This window comes from Podarcis muralis, chromosome 1 (genome assembly GCF_964188315.1).
Source record: "Podarcis muralis chromosome 1, rPodMur119.hap1.1, whole genome shotgun sequence".
In the NCBI taxonomy this organism is placed as follows: Eukaryota; Metazoa; Chordata; class Lepidosauria; order Squamata; family Lacertidae; genus Podarcis; species Podarcis muralis.
Window position 1 is genome coordinate 128,909,595 of NC_135655.1, and position 20,225 is coordinate 128,929,819.

A 20,225-nucleotide genomic window follows, 5' to 3' on the forward strand; every position below is an offset into this window, starting at 1 on the left:
TGCCCTGCCTAGAGGAGGAAGGGGGCTGGGCTGAGCTGGCTGAGCGCCATTTTAAGCAGCCCCTCTCCGGAGCCAGCCCTTTCGCGCTGCTCATCTTCCCACCACCGCTGCCCTGGTGCTCCTGTGGGCCAGAGAGCGGAGCAGTGGTGGCGGCCATGGTGGCAGCCTCTGGGAAGGTAAGCACTGGGGCTGGGGCTGGGGGGTGGGAAGGAGGACTACTTGCCCCCCTCGCCTCTTCTTCCAGCTCCCCCTCTCCCAATGCCGCTTCTCCGGCCTGCCACAAGATCTGAGGGACAGTGGACCGGCCCGCGGCTAAATTTTTTTGCCAACCCCTGGTCCTGCCCTACACCTATTAATGAAGTGCAGCATCTCACAGAGCCTAATAGAGTCCTTCACCCCTTAAAAAAGGTTCCCCACCCCTGCTTATAAGGTAAAGGTAAAGGTACCCCTGCCCGTACGGGCCAGTCTTGCCAGACTCTAGGGTTGTGCGCCCATCTCACTCTATAGGCCGGGGGCCAGTGCTGTCCGGAGACACTTCCGGGTCACGTGGCCAGCGTGACGAAGCTGCTCTGGCGAGCCAGAGCCGCACACAGAAATGCCATTTACCTTCCCGCCAGTAAGCGGTCCCTATTTATCTACTTGCACCCGGGGGTGCTTTCGAACTGCTAGGTTGGCAGGCGCTGGGACCGAGCAGCGGGAGCGCACCCCGCCGCGGGGATTCGAACCGCCGACCTTTCGATCGGCAAGCCCTAGGCGCTGAGGCTTTTACCCACAGCGCCACCCGCGTCCCCCCCCTGCTTATAGATTTAACCAAATAATTGCTAGTCTAGTCTGTGTTCCGTTTCTGCAGCAAACCGTGTTTTGGATTATTCTAATCTTTGAGTCGTGTCTCATCGACAATACCTCTCATTAAGAGGCCCAGTTTTCCATGGCGCACCAGGTCTCTTGGTTAAAGGACCAGCAGTGTTGCTTGCGTACGTATGTTGTCTGTGACAGGTGTAGGTGAAGATGCATTCTGCTTGTTAAAAAGAAAAACCATATATAATGATGCCTTGTTTATTCCCTATTGCAGTTCACACACACACACAAAAGCCAAACAACAAAACAAACTACAAGGGTACCTTAATGCATAGCCCATCTCCATTCTAATCCCTTCCGTTGATTAACTAAAGCCCTGTTTGATTCATCTGCCGATTAAGCATGCAGACCTACTTTTGTGTAACTTGAAAGCTTCCACATTCCTCCAGTGACAGTAGTTGGTGCAGTAAAAGCATCCCCCTTCTCTCTCTTGGTGCACCTTAGAAAGGAAAGAACCAGTGGCAGATTGGAGTTGAGGAGAACTATGAAATGTCTGTCATCTGGCAATGGCACATGAGTGCTGGTAGGGTCTCATAACTCTAGCTCCCGTCTTCAAGAGATGGCTCCTGTCATTAAAATCAATGCAACTTAATTAAAGCAAATTATAGACAGATACGTCTATAAATAAGATATTAAAGTGTGCTGCTCAATATGATAATTGCTGCATATTTAGTAATCAGTGTGTGTGTTCTGCATTTGCCAAGAGGGATTTCATTCAGTGGAATCAATGGAGCTTTATTAAAAACCATCCAAATTAGAGGCAGGAATTATGAGTGTTATAATAATGCTAAATCACTGTTTCAACTTTGATCATAAGAAGCAGGATGGCAAAAACACCCCCCTCTCCTGTATAAAGAAAACGCTGGCGCTGTTTTCTTTCTTTTATTTTTCTCTTTCTCAAATTGAGCACAACATGTTTGAAATTTTAATTTGCACCTTTTTGATTAAATAAAAAGACAAGTGGACGATCCTTGGAGGGTTTAGCAAATAATGTGTCGTGGAATCTAAAGACAGGGAAAAAAGCCGTCAGTTTGGTCGGTCCTTTTCCCTGGTACCGAAAACGAACCAACACACCGGTTCACAAAGGCTGCTGTTTATATGTGGTAATCCCTTATGTATGATAGAATTTGACATGTTCTTTTTCTTCTTACACGAGTTAATGTAGCTTTAGGTGGACAGGGCAAGATACTTTTTTAAAAAAAAGAGAAACTATTTCCATTTCCACCCCCACCAACACGCCCCAAGTGGAAAATAAAAACCAAGCGAGGAGAAGTCCAAAGATCAAAGAGCAAATTTCACATGGTTCCTTTCATGCCTTTACTTTTTCAGCACTTGGATCAGAGGCTTGGAAGGGTTTTCATGGGGTTTGGTGGGGGGGGGGATTACTGGAGAGGAGAGGTCAGGAGGCCGCCTGCAGCTAAACCCCTGAGCACAATGTGGATGGGCAGCTAAAGACAGCGAAACTTTGCTCAAAAGGGCAACTTTATTGTGTCTGGCAAAGGTAAAGAGAATACTGCAAATAAGACACCTCAGAGTTGCTAATGTCACCTTTCAATGGCGGGAAGGTGACAATTTGACATAAAAGAGCAGCTGGCCATTTTTTTTGAGATCTGTGGGACCCCCGGAGTTTGCAAGTGATGCCTATCACTGTTACGACTACAATTCTGTGCACACTTGAGGTGCTTAAACACCATTTGAAGTTGCTGACATTTAAGCAGCCTCTCTGCGTTTAAGAGCTTCGCCTTACGCGCAATGGCTTCTTGGTGTCTAATACCTGTGGCAGTCAAGCCCAGGCTAGATTTGCTCTTTGCAAAATATGTTCCTCATCACACCTTTGGAACATCTTGCAGTTATGAGTAATAGGCAGACATATGCCTATAGCCCTTCTGGCGCTGTGAGTTAAACCACAGGGCCTAGGTCTTGCCGATCAGAAGGTCAGTGGTTCGAATCCCAGCGACGGGGTGAGCTCCCGTTGCTCGGTCCCTGCTCCTGCCAACCTAGCAGTTCAAAAGCACGTCAAAGTGCAAGTAGATAAATAGGTACCACTCCAGCAGGAAGGTAAACGGCGTTTCCGTGCGCTGCTCTGGTTCGCCAGAAGCGGCTTAGTCATGCTGGCCACATGACCCGGAAGCCGTATGCCGGCTCCCTCGGCCAATAAAGCGAGATGAGCGCTGCAACCCCAGAGTCGGCCACAACTGGACCTAATAGTCAGGGGTCCCTATAGCCCTTCTGGGTAGATAAGGTTTGCCGGTTCCTCCAAACTGAAGCTTATTTTTTTGCTCTCCGCGTTCCTAGAATTATTAAATAAAAGTTTCATCCAGCATCAGTTCCACCCAAGGTGGAAGTCCCTTCTCAGAAGGTGCTTTTGAGTCTTTTGAACACAGCAGAAGTAGGATGATACCAGAGGGAGCTGGGAGCCGAAGCAGATGAACTTTGTTTCTTTTCAGTGCTGGACATGGGGAAGCTACACATTGCTTTTTACCTTTAGGTTATGTACCTTGAAGTAATAGCTGCCTATCACTACGTAGCTGTGCAGAAATACTTGTATGGTAGCTAGTTTCTAGAGTTGTTTCACTATGAGTAAGCAAGACTGTTCTGTGGTGGGCAGCTATTATCCACCTTTAGCACAAGACAAGGGCGTGTGGCAGCTACCCTGATATAAATGCTGCAGAAACATCATTTTCACCACAATTTCTCTGTAGATCAAGGACATCAGGTCACCTTGCCTGATATGTATGTGCAGAAACCATATTGGTTCCTGGGGTGAACTAGCAGTGGTCTGGATTGCCATTGTGTTTATGTCAGCTGATAGGTGGCTACTGAAATTACCACCTTACCAGAGTGGATTTGATTTAAATCGAACTGAGTAAGTTTGATTTAAATCTTCTTCTTCTTTTTTTACCGAAAGACTCATTCTTTCTGGTACCAGCTTAATATTTACAACCAGGTGAAGGTTTCATTTTTTAAATAATAAATTTCCAGAGTAGTTTTTACAGTTATATCAAAAATTACTGATTTGGTTATACTATTAGAAATACAAAGACAGTTGATTATGGACAACTTTTCTGCTGTACTTTATTGGAAGGAGAAAAATAATCGTTTCCTTAGTAACAATTTAAACAATTTATTTAACTAAAACAATAACATTATAGCATATGTATCCATTCTTGTTAACTGATGGGTTTAAACGATTTAAAAAAAACAAACCCTTAGACTGAGTTTTAGCACACATGAAAAACTTAAAACAAATCCTTATTTCCTGATGAATAGCCTTTGGACTATAATGTAACTCAAATAGAAAACTTATCTTTAGAAAGATTTTCCCTCCAAAGGTGTTTTATTTTAAAAATCCGATTTAAATCTTTTTTAAAAACCCGATTTAAATTTTAAAAATCCAATTTTTTAAAAAAAATTTTTTAAAAAAAATCATTGATTTTTATCCACCCTGCGACTTACCCATGCTCCTTGATGTACAGTGCTGCGAAACTTGACTGTGCCAGCTAAATGTTCAGCAGGATTAGGTAAAGGTAAAGGGACCCCTGACCATTAGGTCCAGTCGTGGCCGAATCTGGGGTTGCAGTGCTCATCTCGCTTTATTGGCCGAGGGAGCCAGCGTACAGCTTCCGGGTCATGTGGCCAGCATGACTAAGCCGCTTCTGGCGAACCAGAGCAGCACATGGAAACGCCGTTTACCTTCCCGCCGGAGCGGTACCTATTTATCTCCTTGCACTTTGACGCTGCTAGGTTGGCAGGAACTGGGACCGAGCAACGGGAGCTCACCCCGTCGCGGGGATTCGAACCGCCAACCTTCTGATCGGCAAGTCCTAGGCTCTGTGGTTTAACCCACAGTGCCATCCGAGCGAGGCTTTTTCCTCACGCAACATGCCTTTCCCCCTGTCCTCCCCACCCGCATCCCATACAGCAGGATTAACTTCCCACAAATCAATGTACAAACGTGAACAACTAATGACCACACAGACACCCCAATAGCCTGGTTCTGCAGTGACTCAGTTCAGAAAATGTTAGGTATACCTACGTCTCAACAATTTCAAATGAACGTCAACATAATCTGACTCAAATTAGCTTGCACCCCCCAAAAAAAAAAATTAGAAGGAACCTCCATGGGTGAGCTTTCTCTCAGTGATCTTGCTGCCGTTGCCCCATAATATTTTTTTGCATTCCTCCTCCGTTGATATGCATCATTGCTCCACTAGCCTCCAGGTCGTTTCTCTCATACATTTGTATTGGGTGGGTATTTTTCCCTTTCCCTCTGGGAAGATTTCATAGAGGGAATTGTCAGGCAGTGAGATATTATTTGCAGCCAGACTATCACCTGCTCTTATTACAGGCCTCAGCTAAAGCACTGTATAGTTATCACAGTTGACAGGGCCATAGCTTACATTTCTCACTTGCATTTCTCTATCTCCCTCCCTCCCTCCCTTTTATTTCGCTCCATTTCTCTTGGATTGAATTATATAATGTGCAGTGGAGATCCATTTCTGATTCCCTCGCCTTTTAAGGGGGGGAATTGCGAGAATCTTGCACTCCGTGACTCCCACACCTTACTAGTTTCTCTCTTGTTCCTCATCACAAAGCCACGGCAAGACTGATCGTCCACTCACTTCTTCTTCCCTTCTTACTTGTTCAATATCTGCTTTGGCTCAATTGCCATTTTATTATTCTTATTTTATTATCTTTAAATGGTGTTGAGGCATCACTGCATCTCATCCTCCTCACCCCCCCCCCCCAAAAGCAGCAATTTTTATTCCCCCCCCCAAAAAAGTCTTAGTGCCCCAATAATAAAACTGGCTGCTGCTGAAAATGGCTGCAGGGCTGAAATGATACTCAAGAGGAGTAGTATTAATCATGCAGAAAACAAGTTGGCCTGGCTTGAGAGGCCAGCAGTTATCATTCTGCCGGATCTGAATGCTAATCCTAATCATTTTGCCTGTGGCATTGTCTGCCACCTGTGGGTCCTTCTTTTCTGCTTCTGCAGAATCCAGGGCAACAACCAATAATTATTTGAACTGAAGCAGAATGTTGGGCTTATAGCGAGATATTATAGCTACCTTGCTTCGGGGAGCTTAGTGCCCTAAGAAGTTTGCCCACCAAGGTAATAAATTCATCTGCAAAAGCTTATGTGTTGGAGTGCTTCCAGATAGATTTTTATTTCTACCACAAATGCGTTCTTCCACGTGTGCAGCGGCAATATACACCGGCTACATATGTGTTCTATGCATGACAGAAAAGTAAATCTTCTTTGTTGTTGTTGTTGTTTAGTCGTTTAGTTGTGTCCGACTCATCGTGGCCCCATGGACCAGAGCACGCCAGGCACTCCTGTCTTCCACTGCCTCCCGCAGTTTGGTCAGGCTCATGTTGGTAGCTTCGAGAACACTACCCAACCATCTCATCCTCTGTCGTCCCCTTCTCCTTGTGCTCTCAATCTTTCCCAACATCAGGGTCTTTTCCAGGGAGTCTTCTCTTCTCATGAGGTGGCCAAAGTCTTGGAGCCTCAGCTTCACGATCTGTCCTTCCAGTGACCACTCAGGGCTGATTTCCTTCAGAATGGAGAGGTTTGATCTTCTTGCAGTCCATGGGACTCTCCAGAGTCTCCTCCAACACCATAATTCAAAAGCATTAATTCTTCAGCGATCAGCCTTCTTTATGGTCCAGCTCTCACTTCCATACATCACTACTGGGAAAACCATGGCTTTAACTATACGGACCTTTGTTGGCAAGGTGATGTCTCTGCTTCTGTCTGCTTTTTAAGATGCTTCTAGGTATCCTAAATTACTGTGTCCTGGAACAGCTAGTGTTAGAACCAAACTGGGTTCTTGTGTCACTGTACAAAGCCCTGAGTAACATAGGCCCAGGTTTCCTTAAGGACTGCATTCACCAGTACATCCCAAATGGATCACTGTGATCACCTGGAGGAGCAAACTCAGCCCTCCAGATGTTTTGGGACTACAACTCCCATCATCCCTAGCTAACAGGACCAGTGGTCAGGGAATATGGGAGTTGTAGTCCCAAAACATCTAGAGGGCCAAGTTTGCCTATGCCTGGACTAGACGACTCTTGAGGTCCCTTCAGCTCTCACCCATTACCCTAAGTTCTCATCCTTGTGTTTTCTAGTCTGATCCACAAATCATTTTAAGTACATGGTGTGAGCTCCCATTGCTCGGTCTCTGCTACCGCCAACCTAGCAGTTCAAAAGCACGTCAAAGTGCAAGTAGATAAATAGGTACCGCTCCGGTGGGAAGGTAAACAGCGTTTCCGTGCGCTGCTCTGGTTCGCGAGAAGCGGCTTAGTCATGCTGGCCACATGACCAGGAAGCTGTATGCCGGCTCCCTCGGCCAATAAAGTGAGATGAGCGTCGCAACCCCAGAGTCTTCCGTGACTGGGCCTAATGGTCAGGGGGTCCCTTTACCTTTACCTTTACCTTTACCTTTACCTTTACCTGGGTTTGAGCACCTTTAGTTTCACTTAGATTCAAATACTGGTTTGCAGGAGCTGAGCAAAGAAATAAATGAAAACATGAGAACAGGTTTTGTAGCAGACCCAGACTTTTGCTGTGTTCTCCCCAGAGGAGCCCAACCCATTTTCCTGAGATAACTGCTTTATTTCGAATCCAGTCAAGTGTGTCAGTGTAAACTTCAAGGCTTCCCATGCCTAATGTTTCTGCTGCATTCTGTACAAATGGGAATAGTATCTTTACATCCGCTAAGATTCACTTTCAGCAGGAACTGTTTGGCTGTTTGGGGTGGGGTGGAATCAGGTTGTTGCTTTTTTAAAAAAAAAAACAGGCTCTTTGGAATAACACTGCAGTTATGATGATGAGAGCAGTAAGAGATTGTAAAATTAAAATACTTAAAAGTTCTACAAATGATATTTCATATTAGCCACACTTCTCTCCTGGGGTTTATCAACCTGAAGTGGGGCCTTCTGTAAAATACACCCAGCATTTAGCAGGGAAATTGCAACAAAGGACGGTTTAGTTGTGGTTTGAATCAGGCAAGGAAGGGAAAGTTTTCAGAAAACGACACAAGATCTCCCAAACTCATTATGCTAATATCTCTTGCATGGGTGACCTCTACCTCAAAGATAAACTTGTTTTGGTAATAAGGCCCCACGTAAAAATCAGTTACTTGCACAAGTAGCTATAATGGCAGCCTGACTTGACATGCGCTCCCGGTTCCCTAAGTTATTGTGTGTTTCCCCCGTCCTCTGTCAGGTCAGGTAGTCTCTCCTTCACTCCTGATTCGCCGGCGTTACATCTCGACTTGTGTCTAGACAGATGGCGAGGGGTAGAAGGGTTTAGCTGAGCCCCTAATAATGAGAGACGCTGAACCTTTGAGCTCACTTCCCAGTTCACCCTCACTAAAGAATCTATCAGCCTTGCAGAGCCAAATTTGGTAAGGCTGTATCCACAACCAGTTTCTATGGCAACTGTATCTCAGGGCACATACACAAACAGAACTGGCAGGGGGATATTTTTTCCCCCCTCCTCCCATTCCTTCTTTTTCCTCTGAAAGAAACAATCAGAAATTGGATGGTACAGCCTATTACAAGGCACACGTGTAATGCAAGTACTTTTCCCCTTGCAAGGCAGCTGTGTGGGCTTGCCTCAGTAAACAACCATGAATTCATAGCTGTTTTTTAGTGTTTCTGTACACTAATGGACTTCGTATTCTTGGTGGATTTGAGAACTCATCACCATCATCCTCAAACGACTGTTCTGCTTTAGAATATGTAATTAGTGGCTTTGGAGATCCTTTTCCTTGCAGATCGCTCGAAGCGGCATGTTATTAATTGGGCATTCCTGATCAAGCAGATAGCAGTATTTATTTTCTATTTCCTTGGCTCCAGGAGTATGGACTCGTTTCATTTTTCCACAAAACAAGAATAAGTACAGTATTCCAGGCTGGTCTGTCACCAGAGTTCCCATTTATTTAAAGTAGTATTAACTGCTTAAATTACAAGTGTGACGGCAGCGACGGTGTTTATCGTTGTTTTCCCCTCCCTGAAACACCTGTTGTTTTTCTGGCGAAAAAACTGAAGAAGAAAGAAAAAGACACAGGATGCTGATTTTCTGAATCTCAGTCAAGATTATGTTAAAACACAGAGCCAGCGAGGTGCAGCGCATTGGAGTACAGTGTGGCGTAATGGTTAGAGTGTTGGACTGTGACCTGGGAGACCAAGGGTTCAAATCCCCACTCAGCCATGAAGGTCACTGGCTGACTTTGGGCCATTCACCATCTCACTTAAGCTAACCTACCTCACAAGGTCGTTGTGAGGATGAAATGGGGAAGAAGAGAACCACTTTGAGCTCCTTGAAAGATAAAGGTGGCATATAAATATAATATATACGTTTCCGAGCACAATTCAAAGTGTTGGTGCTGACCTTTAAAGCCCTAAACAGCCTCGGTCCAGTATACCTGAAGGAGCGTCTCCACTCCCATCGTTCTGCCTGGACGCTGAGGTCCAGCACCGAGGGCCTTCTGGCGGTTCCCTCACTGCGAGAAGCCAAGTTACAGGGAACCAGACAGTGGGTCTTCTGGGTAGTGGCACCCGCCCTGTGGAACGCCCTCTCACCAGATGTCAAAGAGAAAAATAACTACCAAACTTTTAGAAGACATCTGAAGGCAGCCCTGTTTAGAGAAGCTTTTAATGCTGAATTGCTACTACTACAGCAGCAAGAATTCTTCTTGCAAAGCACTGGAAGACTCAAGATCTACCCACGCTGGAGGAGTGGCAGACGCAGTTGATGGACTACATGGAACTGGCTGAGATGACTGGCAGAATCCAAGATTTGGGAGAGGAAACAATGGAAGAGGACTGGAAAAAATTTAAGGACTATTTGCAAAAACACTATAAGTTGTATGAATGTTAAGAAATACGCACGATTAGGGAATTTTTTGCTTTAGCAACTTGATTAGGTAAACTGAAAACTAAGACAAGAAAAAAGAGGTGGTAATATGAAACAATTTTATTATGTTAATTTTAAATGTACAAAGTTGGGATAAAATATTGTGAATTTAGAAACATAATAACTGAAAGATACAGTAAGTTAAGAAACAGGGTAACAAATTGCTGAAACTTTTATTACAAAGAACGCAGAGTCGGGAGGATGTGGGGAAGTCCATTTGGAATACTGAAAAACGATTGAAAATTGGATTGTATTGACCTTTTTATTATTTCGGTTTTGTATTTGTTTCTTGTATTTTCTTTCCTTGATTCTGTGTCTATGACTTTAAGAAAAGAAACTCAATAAAAAATATTTAAAATAAAATAAAATGCTGAATTGCTGTTGTTGTTGTTTAGTCGTGTCCGACTCTTCGTGACCCCATGGACCAGAGCACGCCAGGCACTTCTGTCTTCCACTGCCTCCCGCAGTTTGGTCAGACTCATGTTTGTAGCTTCGAGAACAATATCCAACCATCTCGTCCTCTGTCGTCCCCTTCTCCTTGTGCCCTCCATCTTTCCCAACATCAGGGTCTTTTCCAAGGAGTCTTCTCTTCTCATGAGGTGGCCAAAGTATTGGAGCCTCAGCTTCACGATCTGTCCTTCTAGTGAGCACTCAGGGCTGATTTCCTTCAGAATGGATAGGTTTGATCTTCTTGCAGTCCATGGGACTCTCAAGAGTCTCCTCCAGTTAATGCTTAATAGGTTATTGTATTTTAGTGTTCTGTTGGAAGCCGCCCAGAGTGGCTGAGGAAACCCAGCCAGATGGGCAGGGTATAAATAAATTATTATTATTATTATTATTATTATTATTATTATTATTATTATTATTATTACAATACAATAAGCTAGAGGGTTGGGGACCCAAAGCTGTGTTGTGAGACAACCTTGGGTTGGGTCACACCAGGAGCACAACTGTTCCTTTTCTTTTAAGTCCCTTAGTGGGGGTTTTTTAAGAATATGGGAAACCTAGGATACAGTGGGAAGATGGAGGGAGATGAAGGAGAAAAGGAAGGGAGAAGGCAGTAGAAAGTTGGGCTTCTATAATAACAACTGAAAACTAGGTAACAAGTAGCAGGTTGGGGTGAAGGATGGACTCTACATCTGAAAAAACTAAAAGGCTACTTTCTGGTACAGTGGCTATTGTGCCAGACATCACTTTGTGAGACCTGGGTTTAAATGTCTGCTGAGCCATTTGTCTAATCAGCTCACTGGATGGCTTGGCCCAGTCACAATCTAGCTCAGAAAGCTTAGTTGGTTAGACCGTTGTGCTGATAAGCACCAAGGTTGCAAGTTCGATTCCCGGAACGGACAGCTGCATATGCCAGCATTGCAGGGGGTTGGACTAGACCATGGGTAGGCAAACTAAGGTCCGCGGGCCGGATCCGGACCAATCGCCCTCTAAATCCGGACTGCAGACTGTCCGGGAATCAGCGTGTTTTTACATGAGTAGAATGTGTGCTTTCATTTAAAATGCATCTCTGGGTTATTTGTGGGGCCTGCCTGGTGTTTTTACATGAGTAGAAGGTGTGCTTTTATTTAAAAGGCATATCTGGGTTATTTGTGGGGCATAGGAATTCATTCATTTCCCCGCCCCCCAAAAAAATAGTCTGGCCCCCCACAAGGCCTGAGGGACAGTGGACCGGCCCCCTGCTGGAAAAGTTTTCAGACCCCCGGACTAGATGATCCACAGAGTCCCTCACAACTCTGTTATTCTAACCTATGTCACAGGCTGTTGTGAGGGTATAATGTAAGCCACCCTGATCTTCTTCTCAAAATGATGGATAATAAATAATGGTATAAAAATAGTGTCATCTCATGGTGGAGTACACCTTGATCATCAAAGCGATAAAGGACTCCTAAACACTCCTTGGAGAGCTTTGGATGTGTGGAGCGTGCCATGAATACAATAAACAAGCACGATTACTTTTTATAGTGAAAGAATAACTCCATAGTAACTCCATCGCGCTTGTCCAAAACCTGTAGAATGCAATCAGATTTCTTAACAAACTCCTATTGTCATGCCTTTCTGGTGTCATCGTTCCATGACATGACCATAAATTCAAAGATGGAACATCACAAGGTCCTGAAATGCAGGTTCGTGAACGCACCTCTTGGTTGCATATCTCCAAAGCAACAGCCATGGCTGCTGGGAATTGTGAAATGCAAGGAATTAAATGAATGGATGAAATGTGGCTTGGATAAAGCATGTTCTCCTTCATGGAGAGCGCATGTTGCGGTTGGGGCCGCCAGGACACTCCAATAGTTGTGGGGCGGGTTAATTGATCGTTGGCCACTGATCCGATTGGGCTTCCCTTGTTGTTGGGAAGAAGTTAATGTTGCCATTTGTTGATTGACAGCCAGAAATGCTAAAACTCTTTGCACGAGGCTAGGGCTTCCTCTTTTCGCCCGTGCATCGGATTGCCTGTCCCTCCCTCCCTAGAATTAGTGTTGTTCGCTTGACCTTGCTATGCCTGTCATGGGGTCGTCTGCTTTTGGGACAGGGGCCTGGTAGGAATTTTGTCCATCTGGCTGATTGGCTGGGGCCGTTTGGTTTTTGCCTACTGCGTAGCAAATCGTCACAACTTGTAAGGTTGCGGTTAGGCATTGGTTTATGGTTTGGTTGGTTGAGGGGCATGGATTGGCTGTGCCTGCCCCTCTAATGCTGCTGCTGCAAGGGATTCCGTTAAAGGAATTGGGGGCTAACTATTGCTTGTCCACCCTTTCAAGGGGGCTCGGGCCATTGCAAGAGCTCCTGGCTGCATTTGGGGTGGGCTGAGGGCAGGTTCCCTGCTCTGTAGCTAGCCCCAAGTGTATTCCCCTTTTCTGCATGCGTGCGGAATGTCAGACTGTCCCCCATTGGGGGGTCAGATAGTCGCAACCAATGCCTAAGCAACCACTCAATGTTTGCATTTTAATAAAGTTGTGGCCAAAATTATGCCAAAACCTTAAACTAAAATTTTGTTGTGATGTGTGAGTTATTTGGGGTGGCCCTGGGGACCTCAACACACAACAAGACTGACTGAATCAGAGCAAGGGTTTGATAACTCTGTTACCCCTAATCCTGGTGCATTTTTGTCTCGGAGACTTCTGAGGAAGGAGGTCCCAAGCTTCTTCTCTTGCACCTCTATTTCCTGGGCTCTTTGCAGCCTCACATATGGGAATGTACCTTGACGGAACTTCCTTGCAGGTTCTACAACAGCGGTTCTCAACCTGTGGGTCCCCAGATGTTGTTGGACTACAACTCCCATCATCCCTGAGCTCTGGCCTTGCTAGCTAGGGGCGATGGGAGTTGTAGTTCAACAACACCTAGGGACCCACAGGTTGAGAAAGCCTGTTCTACAAGGAGAAAAGATGGCCCCCTCCCTGATCTTGGTTGCCCTGGACTTGTGTGATAAGCAGCAGAGCCTCAGTACTTTGGGAATTTGGCTAGCAGAGACTGTCGGGATTCACAGAATGCTGTGATAGATAGTAAGTCTGCAGGCTTGAGTTTGCTGGCTGATACAACTGGCTGATGTAATCAGCCTGCAATACTTTCTATGGAAGTGCTGCGTCAGAACGACTCAGCAGTAATGTGCTGTCAGTTGATTGGCTGTCATCGGTTTAAAAGGGAAACCTGTCCAGCAGTAAGTGGGTGGTGTAGAGGAGTGTGGTCAGAGAGAGAGAGACTTAGAGGTCTTCCTATTTGCCTTAAGGTGCAGCCAGTTACTCTGTTTGACTGTATGAACTGCTCGTGTATTATAGCCTGTAGATATTTGTACATATAGGTAAAGGTAAAGGGACCCCTGACCATTATGTCCAGTCGTGGCCGACTCTGGGGTTGTGGCGCTCATCTCGCTTTATTGGTCTAGGGAGCCGGCGTACAGCTTCCAGGTCATGTGGCCAGCATGACTAAGCCGCTTCTGGCGAACCAGAGCAGTGCACGGAAACGCCGTTTACCTTCCCGCTGGAGCGGTACCTATTTATCTACTTGCACTTTGACTTGCTTTCAAACTGCTAGGTTGGCAGGAGCAGGGACCAAACAACAGGAGCTCACCCCATCGCGGGGATTCGAACCGCCGACCTTCTGATCAGCAAGTCCTAGGCTCTGACTTGTATATATAGCTCACAATAAATATACTACACTGAAGAACCCGGAACTCTGAGCATTTCTGCTAAAGCGCAGCGGCGAATTCGCGACAGAGACTCCTCCTATTTTTCCATTTCCCAAAAAGATTTTCTTCAGATATTGCAATTACTGTAAATTATTATGAGGCGTACCAGATGAGACATTTGTTATCTTTTATCGAGGACAGGCAGGAAGGTCAGTGGGTCTAGTTGACTTAAAGATTTCCAGCCTCTAGCCCGTCCATATGTGGAAAAAGTATATTAAATCTAGTTTAACTCACCAACACACTATCATACGGGCAGACTTTCAGGTGTGGAAAAGGCAAAAGGGAAGCATTAGTATCGAGACTCACACCACTTATTTCCCTGCAGAGTCAGCCCAAGTTTTACAATAAAGTTTGGCAGTTTTAAGCCACATCATCCGTTTTGACTGTGACATTTCTACACTGCGGCACAACCTCTGTGGTATGATACGTGGCAAATACAGGTGAATGATGAAAACATGGGAAACGCTTTCATACAAATCCACCTCTACTAGTATTTTAGAATTAATGTTGAAAACCATGCAAAAATGGTATCTTAACCGCAGTAAAATAATTATGTATTCATAGGGATGTTCAGGTAACCTGATGATGGGATGTTGTTGTTTGTTGTTGTTTAGTCATTTAGTCGTGTCCGACTCTTCGTGACCCCATGGACTAGAGCACACCAGGCACTCCTGTCTTCCACTGCCTCCCGCAGTTTGGTGAGACTCATGTTTGTAGCTTCGAGAACACTGTCCAACCATCTCGTCCTCTGTCGTCCCCTTCTCCTTGTGCCCTCCATCTTTCCCAACATCAGGGTCTTTTCCAGGGAGTCTTCTCTTCTCATGAGGTGGCCAAAGTATTGGAGCCTCAGCTTCAGGATCTGTCCTTCCAGTTAGCACTCAGGGATGATTTCCTTAAGAATGGAGAGGTTTGATCTTCTTGCAGTCCATGGGACTCTCAAGAGTCTCCTCCAGCACCATAATTCAAAAGCATCAATTCTTTGGCAATCAGCCTTCTTTATGGTCCAGCTCTCACTTCCATACATCACTACTGGGAAAACCATAGCTTTTACTATACGGACCTTTGTTGGCAAGGTGATGTCAAGATGATGTCAAGATGATGGGATAGCGGTAGCTATAAACATATCTGGTGGATGTGTCCCAAGTTGTCAGTGTTCTGGGATCATATATTTGGAGAAATAATCAAAATCACCCACCGATCTGTTTAAGAAGACTCCTGGATTTGCTATGCTATATTTGTTCATGAATGACAATACTGAGCTGACAGATAAAGCTTCGATTAGCTATCTGTAGTAGCATGGATGACAGTAGCCGCATTTCAGAAGGTTCTTAAAGCAGCTACTCTGATATTATGGTACAAGAGGGTATGGCAGACAGCTTTAATAGAAATACTTTCCTGTAAACTGTGTTTAGCCACAGGAAATAATAATAATAATAATAATAATAATAATAATAATAATAATAATAATAATAATTATTTATTTGTACCCTGCCCACTCTGGGCGGCTTCCACAGAGACCAAAAATACACTAAAATGTCACACATTAAAAACTTCCCTGAACAGGGCTGCCTTAAGATGTCTTCTGAATGTCAGGTAGTTGTTTATCGCTTTGACATCTGATGAGAGGGCGTTCCACAGGGCGGGGGCCACTACCGAGAAGGCCCTCTGCCTGGTTCCCTGTAGCTTTGCTTCTCACAATGAGGGAACCGCCAGAAGGCCCTCGGAGCTGGACCTCAGCATCCGGGCAGAACGATTGGGGTGGAGACGCTCCTTCAGGTATACTGGGCTGAGGCCATTTAGGGCTTTAAAGGTCAACACCAACACTTTGAATTGTGCTCAGTAACGTAAACACAGAGACACATATGTTACCTATCCAAATGTTTCAGAAACAAAAGGGAAGTCCCTCAGGTATACTCCAATTTATGGTTGTTATGAAACTTCACTTTTTTTCTGAAGCTTTTGTTTTTATTTCTGTGCTGGAAGTGACTTCTGCATTGGCCAGAATTGGATGTCTCTTTTGGTACCGTTCTTGGTAGTTTTGATTTGAATTTTGCACCGTCTTGCTTTTCTTCTATATATGGCTAAACACATGTTTCCGAAACCTATGAAAAAAAATAACAATTAATTATATATATTTTAAAAGATGTTACAATTACAGTAATTTTTATCACAAAGGCAAAATACAAGCTTCAGCATAACACAACTATCCTCAAGCAGCTATTCTTCAAGCAGTGCAGTGAGGCTGCAGGGTACCCTTCTAAATTTCCCACAGTAGCTTTCTGGAGAATGGTGGAAAATTAAAGCGGAAGTTAGACCAAGCCAACAAGTTTTCACAGGCCAGATTTGTTTTTCAGAATGAAAATGGCCCAGGGCAGGAACCAGCAGGGAGTAATATTAGATGTATACCTCACATCAAACTCTGTTTGACAGGGGAGGGACTTCCTGTGGTGTCATAGTGATGCAACCATCATGGGGTGGGACTTCCTGTGAGGTCACATGATGCCAGCTGTCAAGCAGAGTTTGATATGTGGTATACACCTCATGTCAGGTTCTGGTTTGTGAGCCAAATCAGGACTTTGTTGTACTTTGCTCATAATCAAGTCCACCGTTGTGAATGAACGTCGTTTGTGAACGCATAAGCACGCTCAGAGAAATAGGACGGCCCTGGTGTCTTAGGGCTGTTGTTTCTTCCCCATGTGTTTGACCTAAAGTTCGGGAAGCACTGCTTTAATATAATAATATTGGTCAAGTTGGGGTGTTGTCCAGGGAAACATGCCCCGGAAAGTTTATGCACAAAACATTTGCATACAGTGGTACCTCGGATTACATGCGCTTCAGGTTACAGACTCTGCTAACCCAGAAATAGTACCTCGGGTTAAGAACTTTGCTTCAGGATGAGAACAGAAATCGCGTGGCAGCAGCAGGAGGCCCCATTAGCTAAAGTGGTGCTTCAGGTTAAGAACAGTTTCAGGTTAAGAACGGACCTCCAGAACGAATTAAGTACTTAACCCGAGGTACCAGTGTACAGAGCAACAAACCTTTGTGCAGTTTGTTTCACACAGCCTTTCTGTCACAGCAGCTTTTGCTCGTCTTCAGCAAAACTTGACACGCTATGCATAAATTGCAGGGCTGGAAGAAGTGCAGTCTAACCTGTAGAATCGTAGAATCCTGACGAACATGCTAATTTTAGATTGTGTGCGCATTATGCATTATATGCAGAGACAAAATGAACACCATATAAAAATAAGTTTACATAAATTGTTAACAATGTTTCGAGAAGACATTAAATCCTGTCCCCTTTCTCTTCCATTAATCTGTGCTGGAGCAAAGAGTGGAAGTAATAGAAAAAATATTTCAAATGGCCTCTTAGTACATTGCTTTATAAAATTGCTGATTCAAGCGGTAGCAGGATAGGAACACATGCTAATGTAAGAAACAGGGAACCCAGCCACAGCAGCTCCTGCGTTTGCTAGAGAATTACAAGTACATTTGAAGAAGCCTCTTAATACTTTGAGTCATCAGCAGACATTGATCTCGTTCAGTCGTAATGGCAAACTATGGTTTAGTGTTACATGCATAAGCCTCTGCTCATACCTCACATATATTTTATTTTTCAAATAAATTTTTATTGTTTTCAACATGTAATTCTTTCCCCAACAATCCATATTGTCACATTATAATCCCTTTGACTCTGCCGAGTCCTGACTTCCCTCCCTCCCGAACGCTGGTATATACATCACATACTTTTTGAGTATATTATTGTCATAACTTTACTGTTTTACATTGGAGGTGTTATTCCAGTCCTGCTAGTGTCTTAATATCTTTGTTGATCTCCTTTATATATTCAATAAATTGATTCCAATTGTTATTGTATCTCTGGTCCTCTTGTATTGTTGTTGTTTAGTCGTTTAGTCGTGTCCGACTCTTCGTGACCCCATGGACCAGAGCACGCCAGGCACCTCTGTCCTCCACTACCTCCCGCAGTTTGGTCAAACTCATGCTAGTAACCTTGAAAACACTATCCAACCATCTTGTCCTCTGTCGCCCCCTTCTCCTTGTGCCCTCCATCTTTCCCAGCATCAGTGTCTTCTCCAGGGAGTCTTCTCTTCTCATGAGGTGGCCATAGTACTGGAGCCTCAGCTTCACGATCTGTCCTTCCAGTGAGCACTCAGGGCTGATTTCCTTAAGAATGGATGCGTTTGATCTTCTTGCAGTCCATGGGACTCTCAAGAGTCTTCTCCAGCACCATAATTCAAAAGCATCAATTTTTCGGCGATCAGCCTTCTTTATGGTCCAGCTCTCACTTCCATACATCACTACTGGGAAAACCATGGCTTTAACTATGCGGACCTTAATATTTTAAATTAACCATGGTTTATCCTTATGCCAGTGCTTGAAATCATCGTTCATTTTTATTAACTGTAATTTAGGACAGCTTTCCCCCAACCTGGTGCCCTCCAGATTTTTTTATTTTATTTTATTTTATTTATTTTTTTGGCTACAGCTCCCATCAGCCTTAGCCATGCCGCTGGGGCTGATGGAGTCAGAATCCAACAACTTCTGGAGAGCACCAGTTTGGCAAAGGCAGGTATAAGGAGACAAACCAATATTATCTGCCATGGTTTCAAATGGAGTGGTTACCTGGGAATCCCATGCATTCTGTTGAGTGTCCCATGGCAAGTTATAAATGTCGGAAACATGCTCTGTGGAGGACTGCCCTTGAGGTTGACTCAATGTATTGGTCATGACTTATCAAGTCCTGAATGACCTGGGACTTTAAAAGCTTGAATGCCTCTCTAAATATAGTCCTGCCTGGGTGTGTTAAGATCAGCTAGGGAGGCTCAGTCTTGCATTCTGACATCGGGTGTCAAACATCATGCAGTGATCTGAGAGGGTCTTCTCCATGATATCCGAGTTGTGAAACTCCTCTGCAGTCTGTCAACTCTCGCTCTCTCTTTCCCATTTACATGCCAGGAGAAAGCATGACTAAATCACTCCGGCCTTTGGAAAGTTTTAATGTTCAGCTAGAATTTGTAGGCATTTGCATTTTGATGATTGATTGAAATATGAATTTTATTCTGCACTTAACATGTTGTAGATTGGCGTTTCGAAGTGTAATTTCACTGTTCTTTGTCCTGAGATCTTTGCAGGGGAAGGTGGGCTATTAATATGTCAATAAATAAATAACATCTGGGTTCAGCCATAACAAGTAACTGCCATTAACTTAAAATGGAAGCAAAAGCTTGTGTCATTGTGGCCCTGGCAAGGGGCAGGGAGGGAGGTAGAGATCAAGAGCCCCAATTTTATTCACATTAATAAGGCAATTGGCTCAGTTTAGATAGCATGTCCACCCACAGTTGAGAATGCTGAATTGACAGGTCATGCTTTGAGATCAGCCAGCAAACCAGAATCAGAAATGATGGCTACAAAAAGGTTTTCAAACCATGGTGTGTGCTAACGTATGGTTTTCATTGCGTCTGAGTTGACAAACCATAGTTGTAGCTGTAGCGCTGGAGGCTGCTGCTGCCTCGTAAAAAAATGGGAGTGACAAGGAGATGGAAAGTGAAAGCAGATGTGGGTTCTGAGCTATTTCAGTTAATGATTATTCCTTCCCGGTATACTTTGGGGGTGCAAAATATTTTAACATTCCTTTATGCTGTCACCCCTACAATATTCCCATTTGTAAATTGGAGAACTGAGTTGGAGAGACTTGTGCACCCTATTGATGGCATACATCGCAGTTCAGATATACCGTATTTTTCGCTCTATAAGACACACTTTTCCCTTCCTAAAAAGCAAGGGGAAATGTGTGTGCATCTTATGGAGCGAATGCAGGCTCCATGGCTTCAGCGATCCCTCTTGCTCTCCTGGCTTCACTTCACTGGAGAGGCGCAGCGCAGCTTTCCCTCTGCGCAGCGCCCCTTCAGCGAAGCAGGAGGAGAAATGGAAGGGGCTCCATTTCTCTTGCCGCTTCGCTGAAGGGGCGCTGCGCAGAGAGGGAGAGAATTTATTTTTTTCTTGTTCTCCTCCTCTAAAACTAGGTGTGTCTTATGGTCGGGTGCGTCTTATGGAGCGAAAAATACAGTAGCTATCTTGAGCCCAAGTCCTAAGATGGTCCAGAATGAACAATAGCTGCTTTCACTTCATCCAATATTATTCTTGATTCTTTTTCTTATTTTTTATGGATACAGAATGTCTTTGGATACTGTAGGATACAGAACGTCTTTTTCTGTTGCCCCATGTTATGTACAA

At 44.5% G+C, this 20,225-nt stretch overlaps 1 protein-coding gene across 2 annotated transcripts in view; it reads left to right on the forward strand.

Moving 5' to 3' along the window:
• The window catches only part of PARD3B (par-3 family cell polarity regulator beta), a 582,805-nt gene that overhangs the window by 514,673 nt on the left and 47,907 nt on the right, over positions 1–20,225 (forward strand). The window lies entirely within an intron of this gene.